Consider the following 26,530-nt stretch of genomic DNA (forward strand, 5'->3'; position numbering starts at 1 on the left):
AGGCCTGGAAGGAGGAGAGATGACTAGAAACGATTCGGTTGGCCGTTTTATGTGTGGATTAATTGTCGGAGTAGAGGTCCTTGTGCATTTCAGGTAAAACAACAACTCAATGTTTATATCCCAGGACAAATTAGCTAGCAACAGCAATCTAGCTAAATAGGACAAATGAACATTAGCTAGCAAGTGCAAGCTAACTAGCTAAATTGCCATACATGTTTAATGCTTTTCGACCTGTCCCCAAATTAATGTCATTGGTTCAGAGATTGTTTTGATATTTTAACCTGCGTGTCATGATCACGTTTGGTGTGGGGGGGCAAAATAAATTTATGCACGATAGCGCACGATGGCGCACGCGTGCAGCCGGTTTGGGTTCCGTGTTAGCTAGCATGCTGGTCACCTAAGCCCACTGCTAACAGTTGTTTTCATGCTACAGATTTTACCATCGACAGCCATCAACATCATCAAGCCCTGCACAACTAACGTGCTGTTTCCTATTTAACAACAGCAGATAATAAATAATGTTCAACTGGGACCACTGCCAGGGGTGATTTATTTGGACAAAACACAACGCAAGGAGAGTATGATCAACATCTGTTACACCTCCCCTAGGCATCCCTCTCCCCTGGTATTACTAGCACGCTAAAAGCTAGCTAGCTAGTTTACCAACTCAACCTAGCTGCCACTGTGTGTTGTCATCTTGGCTTACCAAACGACTGCCATTTGTGCGTGTTTCGCATATATGCCTACGTTTCAACATGATATGTCTCCTGCTCCAGCCCTGTGGTCATAACTAGGCTCACCCAAAATTATTTTGCGGGTGCTGTACAACTCCCGCCAGATTATTGTAGCTCTATACCTTTACTGTGTATTGTGGTAGCTGTTGTAATACAGTCTCCTATTACTATTATGTTAGTTAATTTGATTAATAAGTATGTTGCATAAGAAATATTTATATTTTATTATATTTTTCTTCACCTTCTGAGCTGAGAAAACACTGCATCACCATGATGCTGGGCATCTTGTGGAGCTGAACTACAAGTAGAAGATGGTCATGACCTGTGCTACGCCTGCTGAGGTGTTGGCCCCCTGCCTGTGAGGCCTTTTCTGACCCCTGCATTAACTGCGCCATCCTGTTTGTGAAGGTGTGGGAAGCATGGTTAGCCAGGGTTGAGGGCCTGGTTTTCACAGATAATTTACAAGCGTCCGGCATTGTTAACCAGGACCCATCCAGGGCTACGAAACCGATGGCGGCCCCCCGGTGAAAATGTCAAAGAATAAGCGCCTCACTCAGAAGGTCGATTCTTTATCTTCTGAGATAGAGCAGCTAAAAACGCTTTGCGTTCCTTCAAGCCCCCTGAGTCGGGGCCCTATAGCACTCCCTTCAGCATGGGGGATGCAACAGAGGACTCTGATATCCGTGATGATGACCTACTCTCCACTCGGGCATCCATCCAGCACTTTAGTGACCAGGATGATGACACACCCAACATGGTGAAGGAGGTGCCAACCAGTGTTGTGGACCCATTCAGTGTCAATGCTAAAGATGGGTCAGAGGAGTAATTCCGAGGCACTGATCACACTGAGTCAGAAGAAAGCTCTGCCTCAATACGTGCTGTCCTGCATGCAGACTTAGCTAGGCTAGAGCTTGATGGTCCTCATGCCACAGCCTCTGCAGCTAACCCGTTCTTTAAGAAGGTCCCCGCAGCTACACCGTTCGGTGTGCCACCTTCACCAGATTTAGTTACGGAGCTCTAGAGATGCTGGCCAGACCCGCGGGCTCTCGCCCCCCACGGCAAGGATAGTAAGATGCTATCTGCCATGCGCGATTCAAAACAATATGGGCTTGACCATCTGCCTAAGGTGTATGAATGCATAGCAGAGCTGATGCTCTCCCCAGCTGAAGCCCACTGCCCCAGACCTCACTACAGGGGCACAGATGAGCTACTGTCATGGGCCTACAACACAGCTGCCCGCATTGGGAACTCCGTTTCAGTGCTCGTGCTAGCACAGAACAGGATACTCCAGCCGAAGCACGCAGACCTGGACCTCTTCAAGCTTTGCGTTCATGACCAGAAAGCTAGTCATACTGATTTACACCCAAGTTGTGACTCGTCGCTAGGTCTTTCCCAAGCCCCAATGTCCAATGACTCTAGAAGGACTCAGAGAAAGCTTCCAGTGGTCCGCGGACTGATATTCACCCCCGCGGCTGAGCGGGCAATCGAATGTACAAAACAGCTGAGTCAAGCTACACCACTGTGGAACCCACCGCTCAGAAACCAGGCATCACAGAGTAGTGGCAGAGGGAGGCCTGACCTGCATGAACCCCGCCTCTCTCACTCGGCCCAGCACCACATACGCCCTTGGCCCTACCACCAGCCTAACACAGGCGCTCGCCAGCCCTAGACAGCGACGCAGCCACCCCCCAGCCCCCAAGAGGCCGGGGCCATAGCAACCCCCAACCCCACAAACAGGCATGGGGGCAGAAACTGAATGGCAGGTGTCAGCCGTCGGCTGATTTACCCAGCAGAACCTGACCTACTGGGCATCCCACTCCTCAGACCCATGGGTGGTGATGACCCTCTCACAAGGGTACAGGCTGTAGTTCTGACGCCGACTCCAGCAATTCTCAGGGATCAGAATGACTTCAGTCACAGACCCCCTTAAAGCTTGCACCCTCAACCAGGAGATTACATCTCTCCTGGAGATGGGCACGATCACAAAAGTAAAAGCATCAGAACAGCAAGATGGCTTTTACTCAACCTATTTCCTGGTTCCCGAAGAAAGATGGAGGCTTCCGTCCAGGTCTGGATTTAAAATGGTTCAATTCTTTCTGAAAGTTCTCCCCTTTCACATGTTGCGGATGGTCAATGTTCCCCAGACAGTAGCCGCAGGGGAATGGTTCACATCCATGGACTTAAAGACAATACTCACTACTGGTTTGCAAACGGTCTCTGGAAGCAACATCAGCACAATAACTGTTCGTCGGGAGCTTCATGAAATGGGTTTCCATGGTCGAGCAGCTGCACACAAGCATAAGATCACCATGCGCAATGCAAAGCGTCGGCCAGAGTGGTGTAAAGCTCGCTGCCGGATGCAAGGAAAACGTTACCTGCACCAATGCCAACTGTGCCAACGGTAAAATTTGGTGGAGGAGGAATAATGGACTGGGGATGTTTTTCATGGTTAGGGCTAGGCCCCTTAGTTCCAGTGAAGGGAAATCTTAATGCTACAGCATACTATAACATTCTATATGATTCTCTGCTTCCAACTTTGTTGCAACATTTTGGGGAAAGCCCTTTCCTGTTTCAGCATGACAATTCCCCCATACAAAAAGCGAGGTCCATACAGAAATGGTTTGTCGAGATCGGTGTGGAAAAACTTGATTAGCCTGCACAGAGCCCTGACCTCAACCCCATTTAACACCTTTGGGATGAATTGGAACGCTGACTGCGAGCCAGGCCTAATTGCCCAACATCAGTGCAAATTAGTGCAAAATGCAAATTAATTACTTAAAAATCATACAATGTGATTTTCTGGATTTTTGTTTTAGATTCCGTCTCTCACAGCAGTTGAAGTGTACCTATGATAAAAATTACAGACCTCTACATGCTTTGTAAGTAGGAAAACCTGCAAAATCGGCAGTGTATCAAATACTTCTTCTCCCCACTATATATATTGTGTGTATCTGTGTGTTCCTATTGAGACGGATGGTGTCTCCAAATTAAGAATATGCCACTGACTTCAGAGCAACTGTCTTGGTTTAGCAGGGAGCTTACCTCCTGCCAGGTTGTATGAGCAGAATCAGAGAGCCTGACCTCCCACTGTCTGTCAGTATGTACCAACCACCAACTGGGCTAGCCGGTTAGAGTTGTTTTTCTTGGGTGATGAATGTTGTTTATTTTCATGATACATGTGAGATCACCTTACATTGCCGCGGAGCTGATGTTCATTTTACTGTAGGTGTCTTTTCTCATGTTTGTTTTGTGTATGAAAATGCTATTGGGAAAATATATGTTATTGAGACCAATACATCACTGAGAGTAGGATGGTTTTGAGGGGTGTGTGTGGGAATTGTCCTCTCAGTATTGGCTGCCATTTAAACAGCATTTACGTAAATAACTGGCTCATTAAAGAGCTTTCCCCTGTTTGTTTGTAAGGTTCCAGAGATGTGGGTGAAAAAAAATGGTGATTTGCAGCCTGCCAGTCTGTGTTATCAACCCCTCATGTTCTCCACTGACCTAAACATTACTGCAGAATCTTCTCTTCAAAAAGCATCCACCTGCATTCCACTCACTAAGTATTGAATACAGATGCCACCTTGTCCTTACTAAGCCATGACTACTGGCTTCCCACATGAAAAAATACTATAGTATTCTCTGTAGTGTTTTTGCTGACTTTACTGTAGTATTCACAGTAGTAACTAAAGTCTGCAAAATGTCTGTAAAACACTAAAGTCAGCAAAAACACTACTGTGGAAACTAGTACTTACTGTAGTATATTGTAGTGAACTGTAGTATTTACAGTTAACTATAGTATAAATACTGTAGTAAAAGAACTCTAGTATATACTATAGTAATTAATGTAGTGTTTTTGCAGATTGCAGTATAATGTAGTATTTACTGTAGTGTTTTTGTTTTATTATCTTTGACACAACTGTAGGTTTTCCGCTTCAGGAAACCTACTGGAGAAATACTAAAGGAGCACATTTTCGATAACCTGTAGGTAGGTATAGGATTTCTGCTGTTTTCCATGACCTGTAGGGAACACAATACAGAATTTTGTCTATACTTGGCATGTAGGTTTCTCACTTATGTGTGGTACAAATTGCAATATGGGGGAGGAAAACGGGCAGGGTATATGTAAAATAAATACTGTAGTTAAACTGTACTGTTTTTGCAGACATTACTGTAGTATTTTACAGTAAGTACTACACAATCAATGGATAGGACAGTGTGTAGTATACTACAGAATTCTATAGTAAGTACTGTAGTAAACTAGGGACTTCTGTCTTGCTAGCACACGTGACCGCCCTCCTGAAGCGTCTTACCTGTCGGTGCCACGTGAAAAGCTAGCTATTTGCTGGCTTAAGTGGGGACATTTCAGGCTGAGGAGTAAGTTCCACACATCCCCATGTGCTATGCACAGAGACACACACGCGCACGCACACACACGCACACGACAAGCACAGTCACCCCTCCCCCACATACAAACATACACACAGTACCCCTATCGTCTCCTTTGTCTGCCTCACACACACACACACACACACACACACACACACACACACACACACACACACACACACACACACACACACACACACACACACACACACACACACACACACACACACACACACACACACACACACACACACTCTGTTAGCTGCATTTATATGGCCGTTTACACAATATGTCCCTGCGGGCTCACAGTGAAGAAGTGCTTCGAGTGCCACAGCTCTGCACGGGACACATATTAACATGGGAGACTGCACACCTCAACTTGGCATCATCCCACACAGCCTGTGCAACCGCCAACCAGAGCATTTCCATACCCATGAGAACTTAGATGCCTCCATCTAAAGACAAGTCATCCTACAGTATATCACTGGTTAGTTCAGCTCTGTAATCACACATTGTATAACTTTATAGGTCACTAATGGATAGATGTATTTAATATCTCTCAAGTGAATTCAGAAGGTGGGAGCCTACTCAGCTCCAGGGTCGTTACGCATGGCTTGATACGTATACATTGCTGCAGGACAAGCTGTGGTAAACTCATGTTGACATCTTTGCATACTATATATAGACACAGCTAGATTTTGTTGGAATGAAGCTGCAATTATTACCCCATCTAGTGATTTTAATATATCCATGTATGTACTTTCTCATCAGTTTGACAAAGCATCTCCTCAACATCTTTATCCAGATCCTTATATTGCAAATCAGAAATCATCAGTACATGTTAAATAATACTTTACATTTGATATTTGTGATGAATAATACTGTCAATTTTATATTTTGTTTAATATCTTGTATTACAGTCATTGCCTTTCAATAGTTTGGTATAACTGAGTGCTTTAGATGGTCTGCTGTAATATTAATTTAAGGGACATATCTGTCTCATTCAATTTTCTGAGTACATTTCGCATGATGAAAATACATACAGTGAGGGAAAAAAGTATTTGATCCCCTGCTGATTTTGTACGTTTGCCCACTGACAAAGAAATGATCAGTCTATAATTTTAATGGTAGGTTTATTTGAACAGTGAGAGACAGAATATCAACAAAAAAATCCAGAAAAACGCATGTCAAAAATGTTATGAATTGATTTGCATTTTAATGAGGGAAATAAGTATTTGACCCCTCTGCAAAACATGACTTAGTACTTGGTGGCAAAACCCTTGTTGGCAATCACAGAGGTCAGACGTTTCTTGTAGTTGGCCACCAGGTTTGCACACATCTCAGGAGGGATTTTGTCCCACTCCTCTTTGCAGATCTTCTTCAAGTCATTAAGGTTTCGAGGCTGACGTTTGGCAACTCGAACCTTCAGCTCCCTCCACAGATTTTCTATGGGATTAAGGTCTGGAGACTGGCTAGGCCACTCCAGGACCTTAATGTGCTTCTTCTTGAGCCACTCCTTTGTTGCCTTGGCCGTGTGTTTTGGGTCATTGTCATGCTGGAATACCCATCCACGACCCATTTTCAATACCCTGGCTGAGGGAAGGAGGTTTTCACCCAAGATTTGATGGTACATGGCCCCGTCCATCGTCCCTTTGATGCGGTGAAGTTGTCCTGTCCCTTTAGCAGAAAAACACCCCCAAAGCATAATGTTTCCACCTCCATGTTTGACGGTGGGGATGGTTTCTTGGGGTCATAGGCAGCATTCCTCCTCCTCCAAACACGGCAAGTTGGGTTGATGCCAAAGAACTCCATTTTGGTCTCATCTGACCACAACACGTTCACCCAGTTGTCCTCTGAATCATTCAGATGTTCATTGGCAAACTTCAGACGGGCATGTATATGTGCTTTCTTGAGCAGGGGGACCTTGCGGGCGCTGCAGGATTTCAGTCCTTCACGGCATAGTGTGTTACCAATTGTTTTCTTGATGACTATGGTCCCAGCTGCCTTGAGATCATTGACAAGATCCTCCTGTGTAGTTCTGGGCTGATTCCTCACCGTTCTCATGATCATTGCAACTCCACGAGGTGAGATCTTGCATGGAGCCCCAGGCTGAGGGAGATTGACAGTTCTTTTGTGTTTCTTCCATTTGCGAATAATCACAGAAACTGTTGTCACCTTCTCACCAAGCTGCTTGGCGATGGTCTTGTAGCCCATTCCAGCCTTGTGTAGGTCTACAATCTTGTCCCTGACATCCTTGGAGAGCTCTTTGGTCTTGGCCATAGTGGAGAGTTTGGAATCTGATTGATTGATTGCTTCTGTGGACAGGTATCTTTTATACAGGTAAGAAACTGAGATTAGGAGCACTCCCTTTAAGAGTGTGCTCCTAATCTCAGCTCGTTACCTGTATGAAAGACACCTGGGAGCCAGAAATCTTTCTGATTGAGAGGGGGTCAAATACTTATTTCCCTCATTTAAAATGCAAATCAATTTATAACGTTTTTGACATGCGTTTTTCTGGATTTTTTTGTTGTTATTCTGTCTCTCACTGTTCAAATAAACCTACCATTAAAATTATAGACTGATAATTTCTTTGTCAGTGGGCAAACGTACAAAATCAGCAGGGGATCAAATACTTTTTTCCCTCACTGTATCCATATGAAACTTTTTGGATGGGGTTGTGAGATTTATACTGTCTGTTATTGAAATGTATGATCATACATTTAAAAATATGTCACGTTTATATATGGATTTATCTGAGTACCAGTCAAACGTTTGGACACCTACTCAGACCACGTTTGGAAGGTATATGGAAGGGGTTTTCTTTATTTAAAAAAAAAAGTCTACTTTGTAGAATAATAGTGAAGACATCAAAACTGTGAAATAACACATATGGAATCATGTAGTTCTTCAAAGTAGCAACCCTTTGGCTTGATGACAACTTTGCACACTCTTGGCAGTCTCTCAACCAGCTTCATGAGGTAGTCACCTGGAATGCATTTCAATTAACAGGTGTACCTTGTTAATTTGTGGAATTTCTTTCCTTAGAGGTTATATACAGAAGATAGCCCTCTTTGGTAAAAGACCAAGTCCATATTATGTCAAGAACAGCTCAAATAAGCAGTCATTACTTTTAAGACATGAATGTCAGTCAATGCAGAACATTTCAAGAACATTGAACGTTTCTTCAAGTGCTATGATGAAACTGGCTCTCATGAGGACCGCCAAGGGAAAGGAAGACCCAGAGTTACCTCTGCTGCAGAGGACAAGTTCATTAGAGTTACTAGCCTCAGAAATTGCAGCCCAAATAAATGCTTCACAGAGTTCAAGTAACAGACACATCTCAACATCAACTGTTCAGAGGAGACTGCATGAATTAGGCCGTCATGGTCGAATTGCTGCAAAGGAACACTACTAAAGGACACCAATAAGAAGAGACTTCCTTGGGCCAAGAAACACGAGCAATGGACATTAGTCCGGTGGAAATCTGTCCTTGGTCTGATGAGTTCAAATTTGAGATTTTTCTAAACCTCCACTTCAAAATACTCTCCTGCAACCCGCCTCACCCAATGTGGTGTGGATCTGCTTTTTTCTAAAGTATTTTTCTTTACTTTTGAACCGGGACCCAACAGAAGCTAGCCAGCTAACTAGCTACTAGCTAGTAGTCAGCTAACTACTGCTAGCGGTCATCAGCTAACCTTTAGCTCAGAAATCTCTCGCCAGTTTGCACAACACGATTCAAACCAGAGCATACCGGACTTATTTTCTCCCCGAATTCCTACCGCAAGCTCTGAACCTTTTCACCTGGATCATCCCAGCTAGCTAGCTGCAATCCGAATGGCTACTCCTGGCTAACGTCTCTGTCCCGAAGCAAGCACCAATTAGCCTGGAGCTAGCCCATGCTAGGCCCATCTCCCGGCTAGCTGAAGAGGTCCATCAGCCACTCCTGGGCTACAATACCTATTTTGCCAATTGGCCTGGACCCCTTTTACTGCCGGTTCGGAGCCCCGCCAATCCTTCACGACTGGACTAACGACGTAATCTGCCCGAGGGTGTTCTTCAACTGGCTACAACGTCGCGACGTCCCCTGAATGTCCATCTGCTAGCCGCGGCCCGCTAGCTGTATAGAGCATAATGGACTGTTAGCTGGATAGGTCCATCGGCCAATTACTTGGGCCACTATACCTATTTTTCCAATTGGCCTGGACCCCTTTTTACTACACGGAGCCCTGCTTATCCATGACGACTGGTCTGCCGACGTAACCCTACGAGGAGGCTATAACAGACTTCTTCCGTCGCGACATCCCCCTAAGACCCTTCTGCTAGCTTGCTAGCCCTGGCCCGCTCGCTGTCTGAATCGCCGTGTCTCTAGCCAGCCTAACTACTCACTGGACCCATATGATCACTCAGCTACGCATGCCTTTCCCTAATGTCAATATGCCTTGTCCATTGCTGTTCTGGTTAGTGATTATTGTCTTATTTCACTATAGAGCCTCTAGCCCTGCTCAGTATTCCTTAGCTAACCCTTTAGTTCCACTTCCCACTCATGCGGTGACATCACCTGGTTTAAATTATGTTTCTAGAGACAATATCTCTCTCATCATCACTCAATGTCTAGGTTTACCTCCACTGTATTCACATCCTACCATACCTTTGTCTGTACATTATGCCTCGAATCTATTCTATCGCGCCCAGAAACCTGCTCCTTTTACTCTCTGTTCCGAAAATAGTAGACGACCAGTTCTTATAGCCTTTAGCCGTACCCTTATCCTACTCCTCCTCTGTTCCTCTGGTGATGTAGAGGTTAATCCAGGCCCTGCAGTGCCTAGCTCCACTCCTATTCCCCATGTGTTCTTATTTGTTGACTTCTGTAACCGTAAAAGCCTTGGTTTCATGCATGTTAACATTAGAAGCCTCCTCCCTAAGTTTGTTTTATTCACTGCTTTAGCACACTCTGTCAACCCGGATTTCCTAGCTGTGTCTGAATCCTGGCTTAGGAAGACCATCAAATACCCTGAACTGTCCATCCTTAACTATAACATTTTCCGACAAGATAGAACTGCCAAAGGGGGCGGAGTTGCAATTTACTGCGGAGTTCTGTCTTACTATCCAGGTCTGTACCCAAACAATTCAAGCTTCTACTTCTAAAAATCCACCTTTCCAGAAACAAGTCTCTCACCGTTGCCGCTTGCTATAGACCACTTTCTGCCCCGAGCTGTGCCCTGGACACCATATGTGAATTGATTGCCCCCCATCTATCTTCAGAGCTCATGCTGCTAGGTGACCAAACTGGGACATGCTTAACACCCCAGCCATCCTACAATCTAAGCTTGATGCCCTCAATCGCACACAAATTATCAATGAACCTACCAGGTACAACCCCAAATCCGTAAACACGGGCACCCTCATAGATATCATCCTAACCAACTTGCCCTCCAAATACACCTCTGCTGCCAAGATCTCAGCGATCACTGCCTCATTGCCTGCATCCGTAATGGGTCTGCGGTCAAATGAGCACCCCTCATCACTGTCAAACGCTCCCTAAGACACTTCAGCGAGCAGGCCTTTCTAATCGACCTGGCCCGGGTATCCTGGAAGGATATTGACCTCATCCCGTCAGTAGAGGATGCCTGATTTATTCTTTAAAAGTGCGTTCCTCACCATCTTAAATAAGCATGCCCCATTCAAAAAATGTAGAACCAGGAACAGATATAGCCCTTGGTTCACTCCAGACCTGACTGCCCTTGACACAAAAACATCCTGTGGCGTACTGCATTAGCATCGAATAGCCCCCATGATATGCAACTTTTCAGGGAAGTTAGGAACCAATATACACAGGCAGTTAGGTAAGCTAAGGCTAGCTTTGTCAAAAAGATATTTGCATTCTGTAGCACAAACTCAAAAAAGTTCTGGGACAATGTAAAGTCCATGGAGAATAAGAGCACCTCCTCCCAGCTGCCCACTGCACTGAGGCTAGGAAACACTGTCACCACCAATAAATCCACTATAATTGATCATTTCAATAAGCATTTTTCTACAGCTGGCCATGCTTTCCAACTGGCTACCCCTACCCTGGTCAACAGCCCTGCACCCCCCACAGCAACTCGCCCAAGCCTCCCCCATTTCTCCTTCACCCAAATCCAGATAGCTGATGTTCTGAAAGAGCTGCAAAATCTGGACCCCTACATACAGTGAGGGAAAAAAGTATTTGATCCCCTGCTGATTTTGTACGTTTGCCTACTGACAAAGAAATTATCAGTCTATAATTTTAATGGTAGGTTTATTTGAACAGTGAGAGACAGAATAACAACAAAAATATCCAGAAAAACGCATGTCAAAAATGTTATAAATTGATTTGCATTTTAATGAGGGAAATAAGTATTTGACCCCCTCTCAATCAGAAAGATTTCTGGCTCCCAGGTGTCTTTCATACAGGTAACGAGCTGAGATTAGGAGCACACTCTTAAAGGGAGTGCTACTAATCTCAGTTTCTTACCTGTATAAAAGACACCTGTCCACAGAAGCAATCAATCAATCAGATTCCAAACTCTCCACCATGGCCAAGACCAAAGAGCTCTCCAAGGATGTCAGGGACAAGATTGTAGATCTACACAAGGCTGGAATGGGCTACAAGACCATTGCCAAGCAGCTTGGTGAGAAGGTGACAACAGTTGGTGCGATTATTCGCAAATGGAAGAAACACAAAATAATTGTCAAACTCCCTTGGCCTAGGGCTCCATGCAAGATCTCACCTCATGGAGTTGCAATGATCATGCGAATGGTGAGGAATCAGCCCAGAACTACACAGGAGGATCTTGTCAATGATCTCAAGGCAGCTGGGACCATAGTCACCAAGAAAACAATTGGTAACACACTACGCCGTGAAGGACTGAAATCCTGCAGCGCCCGCAAGGTCCCCTGCTCAAGAAAGCACATATACATGCCCGTCTGAAGTTTGCCAATGAACATCTGAATGATTCAGAGGACAACTGGGTGAACGTGTTGTGGTCAGATGAGACCAAAATGGAGTTCTTTGGCATCAACTCAACTTGCCGTGTTTGGAGGAGGAGGAATGCTGCCTATGACCCCAAGAAACCATCCCCACCGTCAAACATGGAGGTGGAAACATTATGCTTTGGGGGTGTTTTTCTGCTAAGGGGACAGGACAACTTCACCGCATCAAAGGGACGATGGACGGGGCCATGTGCCGTCAAATCTTGGGTGAAAACCTCCTTCCCTCAGCCAGGGTATTGAAAATGGGTCGTGGATGGGTATTCCAGCATGACAATGACCCAAAACACACGGCCAAGGCAACAAAGGAGTGGCTCAAGAAAAAGCACATTAAGGTCCTGGAGTGGCCTAGCCAGTCTCCAGACCTTAATCCCATAGAAAATCTGTGGAGGGAGCTGAAGGTTCGAGTTGCCAAACGTCAGCCTCGAAACCTTAATGACTTGAAGAAGATCTGCAAAGAGGAGTGGGACAAAATCCCTCCTGAGATGTGTGCAAACCTGGTGGCCAACTACAAGAAACGTCTGACCTCTGTGATAGCCAACAAGGGTTTTGCCACCAAGTACTAAGTCATGTTTTGCAGAGGGGTCAAATACTTATTTCCCTCACTGTATCAGCCGGGCTAGACAATCTGGACCCTCTCTTTCTAAAATGATCCCCTGAAATTGTTGCTACCCCTATTACTAGCCTGTTCAACCTCTTTCGTATCATCTGAGATTCCCAAAGATTGGAAAGCTGCCGCGGTCATCCCCCTATTCAAAGGGGGAGACACTCTAGACCCAAACTGCTACAGACCTATATCTATCCTACCCTGCCTTTCTAAGGTCTTTGAAAGCCAAGTTAACAAACACTTTACCGACCATTTTGAATCCCACCATACCTTCTTCGCTATGCATTCTGGTTTCAGAGCTGGTCATGGGTGCACCTCAGCTACGCTCAAGGTCCTAAACGATATCATAACCGCCATAGATAAGAGACAATACTGTGCAGCCATATTCATATTCATGGTTGTACTTCGACTGCATATTTTTCACCATTTCCTTCAAATCTCGAAACGATGTGAAGCCACGCCCATTTCCTGAAGATTTGCATTATGGGCCTTAAAGTTCGGCAATAGTGTCCTCTGCGTGTATTCTTCATATTTTATAGCCGGTGTCTATTCAACTTGTGGAATAGACACCGGCTGGAATGCAGTTTTAACCAATCAGCATCGAGGATTAGACCCATCCGTTGTATAACAACAATATACTTACTGGTAGGCTTGATATTCAACACATCTTACATTTGAAATCATAATGCGCTCATGGTCTCACGGTGTCTTGTCATAGTCAGTTAATATCTACACTTGTTCATTGTGGACCCCCCCATCCCCATTCAACACATCTACAGTTGAAGTCGGAAGTTTACATACACCTTAGCCAAATACATTTAAACTCAGTTTTTCAAAATTCCTGACATTTAATCAGAGTTAAAATTCCATGTCTTAGGTCAGTTAGGAACACCACTTTATTTTAAGAATGTGAAATGTCAGAATAATAGTAGAGAGAATTATGGATTTATTTCAGCTTGTGTTTCTTTCATCACATTACCAGTGGGTCAGAAGTTTACATAAACTCAATTAGTATTTGGTAGCATTGCCTTTAAATTGTTTAACTTGGGTCAAACGTTTCGGGTAGCCTTCCACAACCTTCCCACAATAAGTTGGGTGAATTTTGGTCCATTCCTCCTGACAGAGCTGGTGTAACTGAGTCAGGTTTGTAAGGCCTCCTTGCTCGCACACGTTTTTCAGTTCTGCCCACAAATTTTCTATGGGATTGAGGTCAGGGCTTTGTGATGGCCACTCCAATATCTTGACTTTGTTGTCCTTAAGCCATTTTGCCACAACTTTGGAAGTATGCTTGGCGTCACTGGGATTGATTTGCACTTTTCGCATCAAAGTACATTAATCTCTAGGAGACAGAACTCATCTCCTTCCTGAGCGGTATGACGGCTGCGTGGTCCCATGGTGTTTATACTTGCGTACTATTGTTTGTACAGATGATATCTTCGTGGTACCTTCAGGCGTTTGGAAATTGCTCCCTATGATGAACCAGACTTGTGGAGGTCTACAGTTATTTTTCTGAGGTCTTGGCTGATTCCTTTTGATATTCCCATGATGTCAAGCAAAGCGGCACTGAGGTTGAAGGTATGCCTTGAAATACATCCACAGGTACACCTTCAAATGACTCAAATGATGTAAATTAGCTTGTCAGAAGCTTCTTAAGCCATGAGATAATATTCTGGAATTTTCCAAGCTGTTTAAAGGCACAGTCAACTTAGTGTATGTAAACTCCTGACCCACTGGAATTGTGATACAGTGAGTTATAAGTGAAATAATCTGTCTGTAAACAATTGTTGGAAAAATGACTTGTGTCATGCACAAAGTAGATGTCCTAACCGACTTGCCAAAACTATAGATTGTTAACAAGAAATATGTGGAGTGGTTGAAAAAACAAGTTTTAATGACTCCAACCTAAGTGTATGTAAACTTCCGACTTCAACTGTATATTCTGTAGTGACTCAACTTCATTAGCTTGGCCTACTATTTCTAAAACAAATGTATTCATTTGTCACAGGTGTTACCATGGCTACTATGGACACGTTGCTGCCTTTTCCTTGACAATAACCCAGGTAAGAGGCATGGGAGGTGAGGATACATCTACCAAATAAGAAAATATTTTCATTATTAGGCTGGAAGCAGCAACCAGCACTTAAGCAGCATTGATTGGACAGAAGCGAAACGAATGACGGTGAGTTCTTCAACACTAGCTGACATGCCATCTTGATTGATAGCCTGAAATGGCCTTGGTAGCTAGTTATGAGATTGGGAACCTACTGTATCTAGCTGCCTCGCTAAAGCCAACTTCATAAAATTGCTAGATGGCTACCCACTGGGCAAAAACTGGTTGAATAAACGTTGTGTCCACATCATTCCAACCCAAAAATGATATGTGATGACGTTGAATCAACATGGAAAACTGATTGGATTTGCAAACATTCATTAACATAAGGGAATTAAGTGTTTTTCCACCCGTCTTTTAACCTAAATCCAATGACATGATGAGATATTTAGTTGACCAAATGTAAATCACAATTAGATGTTGAAATGACGTCTGTGCCCAGTGGGTAGTATTACAGAGAAACATACAACAAAATATTTTTGTTTTATTCATTCATCAAGAATAAATAATTTCTCAAATTAAATGGATGAATGAAATGGGGTAGGAGATAATGTTATTATTATGTAATTATGATAAAACGGGGGTTTAGTAATTAATTTAACAATTGAAAATAAAAATAAATCAAACAGGACAGATCTGAGGGGGCACGTGCCCCTTGTGCCCCCTAAGGGCACAAAGGTCTCTCTTTATGTAGTGTTGTGGTGTCGCTATGTGTGTTTTGTCCTATATTTTTAGTTTGAATCCCAGCCCCCGTCTCTGCAGGAGGCCTTTTGCTTTTTGGTATGCCGTCATTGTAAATAAGAATTTGTTCTTAACTGACTTGCCTAGTTAAATAAAAAATGACAAAATAAAGTAAAAAGGCCATGACGCCTCTGTGTACAGTTGCGTCGTGTGTTACTGTAGAATGTATGGTCAATGGTTCAATGCTTTATAGCATTTTTGCTCTACATTTTAAAAGAATCTTCGTAAACAGGTTTACAGGTCTTGGTGAAGGTGGTGGTTTATGCCTATCATTTATGTTAATATAGTTCTTTACATTAACATTTAAAGTGTTGTGAGTAATGGTAATGGAGTGATTATGCATGTGTGGTGCAATAGCCATGCTGCCTTAAATGTCCCTCACAGTGCTGAAGGAGCTGACATTAGACTTTTTACAGGAGAACACACACACACACACTTTTATACTTTTTACACATTTTAGATGAACTGATTGTTAATCTCTCCTTATACAAGGACGGGTCGGGAGGCTTACATTAAATTGTCCAATCAGCAGCATACCGCCTGTCTTTCACAGTAAGTCAGGGAATCAGTGTCACCATGGTTTTTGATGATCAGAACCAGCGATGGTGGACTGTTCTGAGCGTTCCTTATCGCTGCTCCTCAGGCCTTGCATTTTATCTAGCCTGACTCATCAGATTCTGTAAATTGTGCATGTTAATCACTTCAGTATAGATCATCTAACAAATCTACTGCATCTCCTGCCTGAGAAACTGGAGAGGATGGGGACAATATAGGAACGTCGCAGGGCTGTTTAAGCCAATGTGTGTATCTATTGAGGAACTGAGGGTAAAATCAACCAGCAAAGATTTTCAAACAACTTTTTAAATCATATCAACACAGACCTAAATATTTGTATATATGAAATGCTCTTATTTGAAAGATTTGTAACACTGTACTTGTTCGCAATAACAAAATCTTACTCTACCCGCACTCTTACATTACGGGGACTGTCAACCTCTGAGTTACAGCGCTAGGTGGCGCTATCGCCTTTGATGATGAACACATCCAATGAACCAAGATACTTACCAGGCTGGCACAAGAACCAGTCAGTGTGGCAGTCAGATTCATTTAGGCCCACATATGTGCAATGTTTGGCTGGTTGGTTTGCAATGTGTGGCCTTGGGGGGAATCACTTCATCAGTGTCCCAATGCAATATGTTTGTGATATTCTAGGTCAGCACTAGTACAAACACATCTGCATGTTAATATCTACATTTACTCAAGAGGGTAATCTAGAGCAGTGTTTCCCAACCAGGAGTACTAGGACCCCTGGGGGTACTTGGCCTATCCACAGGGGGTAATTGAGAAGACTCGTGAGACCATAGACTTACTGGTAAAATGCATATGAGGGGTACTTCAGGGGTACTCCGGGCAGAGCAAAATTTAGTTGGTGGTACGGTAACCGAAAAAGGTTGGGAATGAACCACTGATCTATCCTAATAGACAGTGAGTGTCAATACAGAGACAGTATCTTTTCTCATTCCTTCATCATCTAATTTCTACTGGGGCTGTATTCATTACTGCATGTACCGGAAAACTGAGCTGGAAAATGAGTGTTTCTTATTGGACCAGTACAAGTACTCCGTCCCTGTTTCAGCTGTTTCCCTCCGTTTGGTGCCTGATGAACACAACCCTGCTCTATTGACCTGCCTCTCCCGTGACACCAGCCTACACATCATAATACAACCACATCTCTAATTACCTTCAAATGGATCAAATAAAGACCGGATGCACTTTTAATTATAACAATTTTTCGCTTTGTATTTGTGTCTTGGAGAATTGAGCGGCGTTTCTCTTGAGCGGAGCCATTTGTCAAGCGCGACGCTCTGTCCTTGAGCGAGCAGGGAGCGGTTACCGCACCTGCCTTTTCTGCCCCTTGGTGCCATAATTAATTCTCACCTTAATCAAATGAGGAGCATGAACAAAATAATAATGCCTCAGGAATTAATGTGGGAGAATGGGATTTTCTGTTCCACGTGTGGTGTTTTTGAGGGCAATTATCATATTGTAGGCCTGTAGTTTAGATAGCTTGACTTGTGACCATAGGGACAATTCAGGTCATGTGTGGTAGATCTAAGATTGTCGTAAGGAACAATGTTGTCTTTCTCTGGAGTATGTCTTTCGACCAGAAGTGCAGTACTGGATTACAGATAAGAAAATATATATTTGGCTGAGATATTGATGAGGAGGTAACTTTTCACAGTGAAGTTTTTCTATGCGAAATCACAGTTTTTGAGACTTCCGAATTGTTGAATCAGCAGGATATTTCTGTAGTTATGGAACTGGCTTCTCTTGAGGTGAAGTTGTGCAGGATCTTTAAGACCCTATAGGGCCCTCAGACCTCTTCCAACATCTCCCTCCCTCTTCTCCCCTTTAGCCCAACGCTAAAGTGTAACCACAGTACAACCTTTTCTGCAGCCCTATTCTCTTAGTAGCATCTCTCCCCTGTCAAGAGGCAGTGCACTCTCATCCCTCAGAAACTAGTGTCCACTCCATGAGACTACCAATAAACTACGTTAACTCCACTACCAATGAGCTACATTAACCCCAAATCAATATAATCCTCAGACAAGTTGTATATATTTTTCTCTTCAAAGATACCCTCTTGCGCTGAGAGAGAGAACAGATTAATAAAATGGCAGGACGTGAGGTTAATCGGAGGGGTGATGGTTTGAGTTCTGGTACAGCAGCTGGACTGTCTATTAATGATGAATCATGGTGGTAACTCACACTTTGATTGACAGCAGTTTGAATCCAGGCATGTTTTCCTTTTCTAAGCCTAACTATTACCTTAACGGTAGACTCAGCGAAATGCAGTGGTGGAAAAGTACCCAATTGTCATACTTGAGTAAAAGTAAAGATACCATAATAGAAAATGACTCAAGTAAAGGTGAAAGTCACCTAGTAAAATTCTACTTGAGTAAAAGTCTAAAAGTATTGTTTTTAAAATAAAGTAAAAGTATGAATAATTAAAATGTCCTTATACTAAGCAAACCAAATGGCCAGATCAGAGGCTGTAGGGATAACCAGGGATGTTTTTTGTGTGTGTGGGAATTGAACCATTTTCTGTCCTGCTAAGCATTCAAAATGTAACAAGTACTTTTGGGTGTCAGGGAAAATGTATGGAGTAAAAAGTACATCATTTTCTTTAGTAATGTAGTGAAGTAAAAGTAAACATAGTCAAAGATATAAATAGCAAAGTACAGATAACCCCAAAAACGACGAAATACTTTAAAGTACTACTTAAGTACTTTACACCACTGACGAAATTACATTGCCACGAGCAGCAACCCAGGTATTGAGAGGAGCAAGATGCAAGACTTGGCTCTCACACAGTCACACACAGTATCTGTGCAGGTGCATGGGTTCCCATCATGCTGTTACAGCGTGGTAGCCAGGGCACCAACACAACGGAGAAGTTGAGCCTCGGGCTTCAACGGTCTTACTTGTTGCAGAAATGGACCCACTATGCTGTTTACTTTCTGCATCTACGTCATATCGCTGAGCCTACCTTTAACCACTCATTAGCATGCCTAAACCTAACCCTAATTTAACCACTCACTAGGATGCCTAAACTAACCTGTTGCATGTAAGTTGTTTTGTGAGTTAATGTTTCTCCATCTATTGGAATTTTGTGTTATGTGTTGTTATGTTATTACATGATTTGAACTCCAAATTAGGTAATAGTGTCATGTGATATTACCTATGATGAAAAATCATCAACTGAAGGTCCAACTGAATCCAAGAAATGTGTCTGAAGTCTGTGACGTTAATACTCACACGAGACGAGGAAAACACTCACTGTCGGTCAGCTGAAGCAGTGATGTCATCGTCATCATCATCAGAGGAGGTTGGAGCTTTATTGGGCTTGACATTTTATTGCCAGGAGTGTCAGACACATGACGTCCAGTGAGAGGAGTGAGGGACGACGCAAAGGACGGAAAAGGAGAATAAGGATCCAATGATATGGAGACAAACACAGGACGTACTCTGAACCTGTAGAGAAGAGATAGAGGTAAATCAATACAAAAATAGAAGGGGATATGTGGAGATACAGAAATGCAGGGTTCTGAATCCATTGGACGGGAATTTAGTTGCCGTGTTTTGCGCTGTGCCGGTAGAGCCTGTGGAACATGCAGCACGAGCCTCTGTCACTCACACTGCTGCAGTGGAGGAGTACACGCAGAGCCCAGCACTGATACACAGCCACAGAACAGTACAACAGACTGGTCCTCCTGCATCTCATCCTCTCCTCATCGCACCATTCCTCTCACCCTATTCCTCTGAGGGCTTGGATAAAAAAAGAAACAGGAGGGAAGGAAGGAAGAGAGGGATTTTGTTTTTTTCTTCTTCTGCCCACCAGAACAGACTCTTTCTCAGATCTGTTCTCTGAATGACTGTGCTGTGTTTTCCTGTCATCGAGTGAAGAAGCAACATATGTGCTCCGATGTCTCCAGAACATAGGCACGCTGCAAGGTAAGAGCATTGGGATGCATGTCATGTTACCCCTAATGGCACAGCAAGCCAAGCCTTTATGGGCTACATCATTTTTCACAAGCAGGAGGAATTTGAGACTTATCGCAGTATATATGTATGTTTTCTTGTCATTGCCTTGCTACTGTCTCAGAGGCGGATGAAACAGGATGATTGAAAGTTGACGGAGCCAGACCTAGTACTTGGTATTCATCTCAGTATTGGATTGGGGGACGGGTAGAACATCACACCAGATTTTCAACACCTTGGGCAGATGCAGCACATCTGTCTTCAGCTGGACGTGGAGAGCCGAATGCTCTCTCCCTTCATCCATCGTCAGTGATCCGTCTGGCTAATGTATGTGTGTGTTAAGCTCGAAGAGTGGGAGGGCCAAACCACTGCCAAGGTTCTCGATGGGCAACGGGGGTAATTTTCACCCGGTCTATGTGACCAATATCTGAAGATGGAGCAACTCTGGTATGTTGCGGCTGTGAATATTTGGGGCTCCTTTTCTCAAATGATACGGATGAATGAAATGGGGTAGGAGATAATGTTACCTAGCAATAATCTCATAGGGGTTTGGTTGGCCGTAATGGGTGGACATGATTTTCTGGTTTGGTGGCTGACAGAGGGGCATCCGTCACACAGTGTGACGAGCTGTGTGTATGTGTTTGGTGTGTGTGTGAGAGAGCGAGAGGGAGAGAGTGTGTGTGTGTGGGAGCTTGTTTGTGTGCATGTGCGTGTGTGTGTGTGTGTGTGTGAGAGGGAGAGAGTGAGTGTGTATGGGAGCGTGTGTATGTTTGGTGTGTGTATGAGAGAGAGAGAGAGAGAGAGAGAGGGGGAGTGTGTGTGTGTGTGGGGGGGGGGGGGGCAGGAATGGTACAGGGAACGAGCGAGAGAGATAGTGTGACAGTCCTCCCTGTTCCACTTGACTCACTCTCTCTGTGCTCTGCAAACCATGGGGAAGACGTGGTGGTTACCATCTGAAGGGTGGTTTCCCTCACATCTCTCAATCACATGTGGGAAGTCTGCCCTAAATCTTGGCCCTAGGGTGACCTTATGGAGATCACTTTCAACTTTCTTTTAGGGCTGGGAATTTCCCTAGCTCACGATACCATATGCATTACGATTCTCACGATTCGCAATTCGATACTGTGATTTTATTGCGATTCGATGTTCCAAACATATTGCAGCTCCAGAGGGACAAGAGAGAGCCATGAGAAAACGAGTTTGGATCAGACATGGAAATAAAGGTGCTGAAAACAAATTGGTTACCTATTTAAAAAGAAGATTGAGAACAAATTATGAAGGAAACATTTTGATGCAGGTACAGAAAACTAGAGCAAAATAATATTGCGGTATTGTCAAAACGATACGATATATCGTAAAAAATGATATCCTTATATGTAACTGTATCAATTCAATTCCCCCAACACTACTCTCTAGGCCCCGCCCACAGCTACCCCATCACTAGTCTCTAGGCCCCGCCCACATCTACCCCATCACTAGTCTCTAGGCCCTGCCCACACCTACCCCATCACGAGTCTCTAGGCCCCACCCACACCTACCCCCATCACTAGCCTCTAGGCCCTGCCCACACCTACCCCCATCACTAGTCTCTAGGCCCCACCCACACCTACCCCCATCACTAGCCTCTAGGCCCTGCCCACACCTACCCCCATCACTAGTCTCTAGGCCCCACCCACATCTACCCCCATCACTAGCCTCTAGGCCCTGCCCACACCTACCCCCATCACTAGTCTCTAGGCCCCACCCACACCTACCCCCATCACTAGCCTCTAGGCCCCACCCACACCTACCCCCATCACTAGCCTCTAGGCCCTGCCCACACCTACCCCCATCACTAGTCTCTAGGCCCCACCCACACCTACCCCCATCACTAGCCTCTAGGCCCTGCCCACACCTACCCCCATCACTAGTCTCTAGGCCCCACCCACACCTACCCCCATCACTAGTCTCTAGACCCCGCCCACACCTACCCCCATCACTAGTCTCTAGACCCCGCCCACACCTACCCCCATCACTAGTCTCTAGACCCCGCCCACACCTACCCCCATCACTAGTCTCTAGGCCCCACCCACACCTACCCCCATCACTAGTCTCTAGACCCCGCCCACACCTACCCCCATCACTAGTCTCTAGACCCCGCCCACACCTACCCCCATCACTAGTCTCTAGACCCCGCCCACACCTACCACCACTTCCATAAATTAGGGGCGGAGCCAAGCTGCTACTGTAGCTCCCTCTGAATCCTTCATGCTGCTTTTGAACACCTTCACAGGGCTTTGGCCTGTGTGTGTGTGTGTGTGTGTGTGTGTGTGTGTGTGTGTGTGTGTGTGTGTGTGTGTGTGTGTGTGTGTGTGTGTGTGTGTGTGTGTGTGTGTGTGTGTGTGTGTGTGTGTGTGTGTGTGTGTGTGTGTGTGTGCCTGACTAGCCGGTATAAGATAATTTACCATGTGTGAGGCTTGTACCCTCCAGGCTCTACAATGTGCTAGACAATGCTTTAACAGGGATCCAGAGATACATTTTATCATTGTAGATGTGATCCATTGATGTGACAAACAGGCTTACACACACGCACACACAGCGGAGTGGACGACTGTGTCGAACCCGAGGTAGCCATTTCTCATCCCTTTAGCGTTGTAATGCATAGCAGATTCTGGGAGGGATAGAATAGCAGCAGCTCCTCACAGCTACCTGCACTCTGTCAGGCATCTGTGTTGCCCCATTCCCCCCAGCAGTTAACATAGCGTCCTTATAGCAGATTCCCCAGCAGTTACCGTAGCATCCTTAAAGCAGATTCCCCAGCAGTTAGCGTAGCACCCTGAAAGGAGATTCCCCAGCAGTTAGCATAGCATTCTTAAAGCAGTTTCCCCAGCAGTTAGCGTAGCACCCTGAAAGGAGATTCCCCAGCAGTTAGCATAGCATCCTTAAAGCAGTTTCCCCAGCTACTCCCTCACAACCACTATTGTATGTTTGCCCGTCTGTCGCGTTCGCACATCAATCACCTAGCTCGATTTATGAGATCATTGACGCACTTAACTGGCCTTTAGTTTCAGTCAAGGTAGGCCTACCATTCATGTTTTATGAGCAACAACAGCAGTGTGTAGATCAACACCAGAGATAATAAGGAGAATGTATGGTCCCTCTCTCTCTCCACATGTAATGTTATGTCCTTGTCTATCCTGCAAGCTGTGGTATGTCTGTCTGCCACTGGTTGATGTGGTCTTCAGTGTGCTTTCTACTGTTGGAGTCTGTGGTTCTGGAAGACTAGTAAGGATATGAAGTCGTACAGTTTACTAGCATTAGGCTTGGATCCACTGTTCGGTAGTTAGTGGTGCTTAGGATCATGCGATGGGCTTAGTGTGTGTGGGTGTGCGGGTGAATACGAGCTGGACTAGAGCGCATTCAGAGCATCCCTGTGCATTGTTTAACTGGATTGTATGGCATTGCTACAAACACACACTCACATTTTCTCTGTATAGCCATGTACAATTCCAATCAACTTCAGTATACTGGGTGTATCACTGTCTCTCTTTCTCATCATCTCCAAATGTTTCTCTATAATGGTGTGTTTCTCTGTAATGGTGTGTTTCTCTGTAATGGTGTGTTTCTCTATAGTGGTGTGTTTCTCTAAAGTGGTGTGTTTCTCTAAAGTGGTGTGTTTCTCTATAATGGTGTGTTTCTCTATAATGGTGTTTCTCTCAAATGATTTGTTTCTCTATAGTGGTTTCTCTATAGTGGTGTGTTTTTCTATGATGGTGTTTCTCTAAAATGGTGTTTCTGTAAAATGGTGTTTCTCTGTAGTAGTGTTTCTCCATAATGGTGTGTTTCTCTATAATGGTTTGTTTCTCTATAGTGGTGTTTTTTTGGAGTGGTGTTTCACTATTATGATGTGTTTCTCAATATTGTTGTTTGTCTATAGTGGAGTTTCTCTGTAGAGGTGTGTTTCTCTATAATGGTGTGTTTATCTATAGTGGTGTTCCTCTATAGTGGTGTAATTCTCTATAGTGTTTTTTTTCTCTATAGTGGTGTGTTTCTCTTTAGTTTCTCTTTCTTTATAGGGGCGTGTTTCTCTTTAGTTTCTCTTTCTCTATAGGGGCGTGTTTCTCTTTAGTTTCTCTTTCTTTATAGGGGCGTGTTTCTCTTTAGTTTCTCTTTCTCTATAGGGGCGTGTTTCTCTTTAGTTTCTCTTTCTTTATAGGGGCGTGTTTCTCTTTAGTTTCTCTTTCTCTATAGGGGCGTGTTTCTCTTTAGTTTCTCTTTCTCTATAGGGGCGTGTTTCTCTTTAGTTTCTCTTTCTCTATAGGGGCGTGTTTCTCTTTAGTTTCTCTTTCTCTATAGGGGCGTGTTTCTCAATAGTGGTGTGTTTCTCTATAGGGGTATGTTTCTCTCTAGTGGTGTGTTTCTGTATAATGGTGTGTTTCTCTAGAGGGTGTTTCACTATGATGGTGTGTTTCTTTATGTTGGTGTTTTTCTCTATAGCAGTGTTTCACTATAGTTTTGTTTATCTATAGTTGTTTTTCTCTATGATGGTGTGTTTCTCTATTTTTGTGAGTTTCTCTATAATGGTGTGTTTCTCTTTGATGGTGTTTCTCTATAATGGTGTGTTTCTCTTTGATGGTGTTTCTCTAAAATGGTGTGGTTCTCTATAGTGGAATGGTACTCTACAGTGGTGTGTTTCTTTATAATGGTGTTTCTGTATAATGGTGGGTTCTCTATTGTGGTGTGTTTCTCTATAGAGGATTTTTTCTCTATAGTGGTGTTCTTCTTTATAATGGTGTGCTTCTCTAATGGTGTGTTTCTCTTTGATGGTGTTTCTCTAAATTGGTGTGGTTCTCTATAGTGGAATGGTACTCTATAGTGGTGTGTTTCTCTATAATGATATGTTTCTCTATAATGGTGTGTTTCTCTATAGTGGTGTTTCTCTATAATAGTGTTTTTCTCAAAAATTATGTGTTTCTCTATAGTGGTTTCTCTATAGTGGTGTGTTTTTCTATGATGGTGTTTCTGTAAAATGGGGTTTCTCTGTAGTAATGTTTCTCCATAATGGTGTGTTTCTCCATAATGGTGTGTTTTTCTATAGTGGTGTTTTTTGAGTGGTGTTTCACTATTGTGATGTGTTTCTCAATATTGTTGTTTGTCTATAGTGGAGTTTCTCTATAGAGGTGTGTTTCTCTATAATGGTGTGTTTATCTATAGTGGTGTTCCTCTATAGTGGTGTGTTTGTCTATAATGGTGTTTCTCTGTAGTGGTGTTTTTCTCTATTGTTGTGTGTTTCTCTTTAGTGGTGCATTTCTCTATAGTGGTGTGTTTCTCTAAAGTGGTGTTTCACTATAGTGGTGTGTTTGTCTATAATGGTGTCTCTATAATGGTGTGTTTCTCTATAGATGTGTGTTTCTCTATAGTGGTGTTCCTCTATAGTGGTGTGTTTGTCTATAGTGTTGTTTCTCAAAAGTGGTGATTTTCTCTATAGAGGTGTGCTTATCAATAGTGGTGTTTTTCTATAGTGGTGTAATTCTCTATAGTGGGTTTTTTCTCTTTAGTTGTGTGTTTCTCTTTAGTTTCTCTTTCTCTATAGGGGTGTGTTTCTCTTTAGTTTCTCCTTCTCTATAGGGGTGTGTTTCTCTATAGGGGTATGTTTCTCTCTAGTGGTGTGTTTCTCTATAAAAGTGTGTTTCTCTAGACGGTGTTTCACTATGATGGTGTGTTTCTTTATGTGGTTGTTTTTCTCAACAGCGGTGTTTCACTATAGTTTTGTTTCTCTATAGTTGTTTTTCTCTATTTTTGTGAGTTTCTCTATAATGGTGTGTTTCTCTTTGATGGTGTTTCTCTAAAATGGTGTGGTTCTGTTACGACTTCTAGGAGCAGTGGGTGCGGAGTTAGGCGCAGAGAGCAGAGGGTTTAGGACAACCGTATTTATTCCGGTGACAAGTGGCTATCTAAGGAGTGCACGGGGAAGGGTGGATCTATCGGCACCAGCGGAATCCCTAACCTACGGGCGAGTCCGCGATCCATAAAGTTCCCAGCTGCGCCTGAATCGACTAGCGCCTTATGCTGGAGAGAGGGAGAAATTTTTTTTTTCCTGAGTTATAAAAACCTGTGACCAACAGGGAGCTCTGGGTGAGTTTGGTGCTGACTCACCTGGGGTGACCGAGAAGTGTTCTGCCAGCCCTCTCGACTCCCAGATGAGCTCCTCCAGCACCGGTCGGAAGTGTGTCCTCGCCGACCACAGTTGGTGCAGGAGGGGCCTCCTCCTCCGGTTCCCCTCGATGCGGCCCCCCCTAACTCCATAGGTATGGGAGCGGGAGGGCCAGGAGGTGGAACTGACAGGGCCCTTTCTGAACGCCCGCGGGCAGCTATCAGATTGTCCAGTCGGATCAACATGTCTATGAGCTGTTACAACTT

General features: G+C 44.0%; 1 protein-coding gene across 4 annotated transcripts in view; it reads left to right on the plus strand.

Annotated features, from left to right (window-relative positions):
* Positions 1-19,526: 19,526 nt before the first annotated feature.
* LOC139582623 (disks large-associated protein 2-like) overlaps positions 19,527-26,530 on the plus strand; it is a 160,056-nt gene continuing 153,052 nt past the window's right edge. For all 4 annotated transcript variants that reach the window (XM_071412766.1, XM_071412764.1, XM_071412767.1 and 1 more), the window contains exon 1: positions 19,527-20,104. The gene's annotated coding sequence lies outside the window, so the exon portion shown is untranslated. The remainder of the gene's footprint in view (positions 20,105-26,530) is intronic.

This window comes from Salvelinus alpinus, chromosome 8 (genome assembly GCF_045679555.1).
Source record: "Salvelinus alpinus chromosome 8, SLU_Salpinus.1, whole genome shotgun sequence".
NCBI lineage: Eukaryota > Metazoa > Chordata > Actinopteri > Salmoniformes > Salmonidae > Salvelinus > Salvelinus alpinus.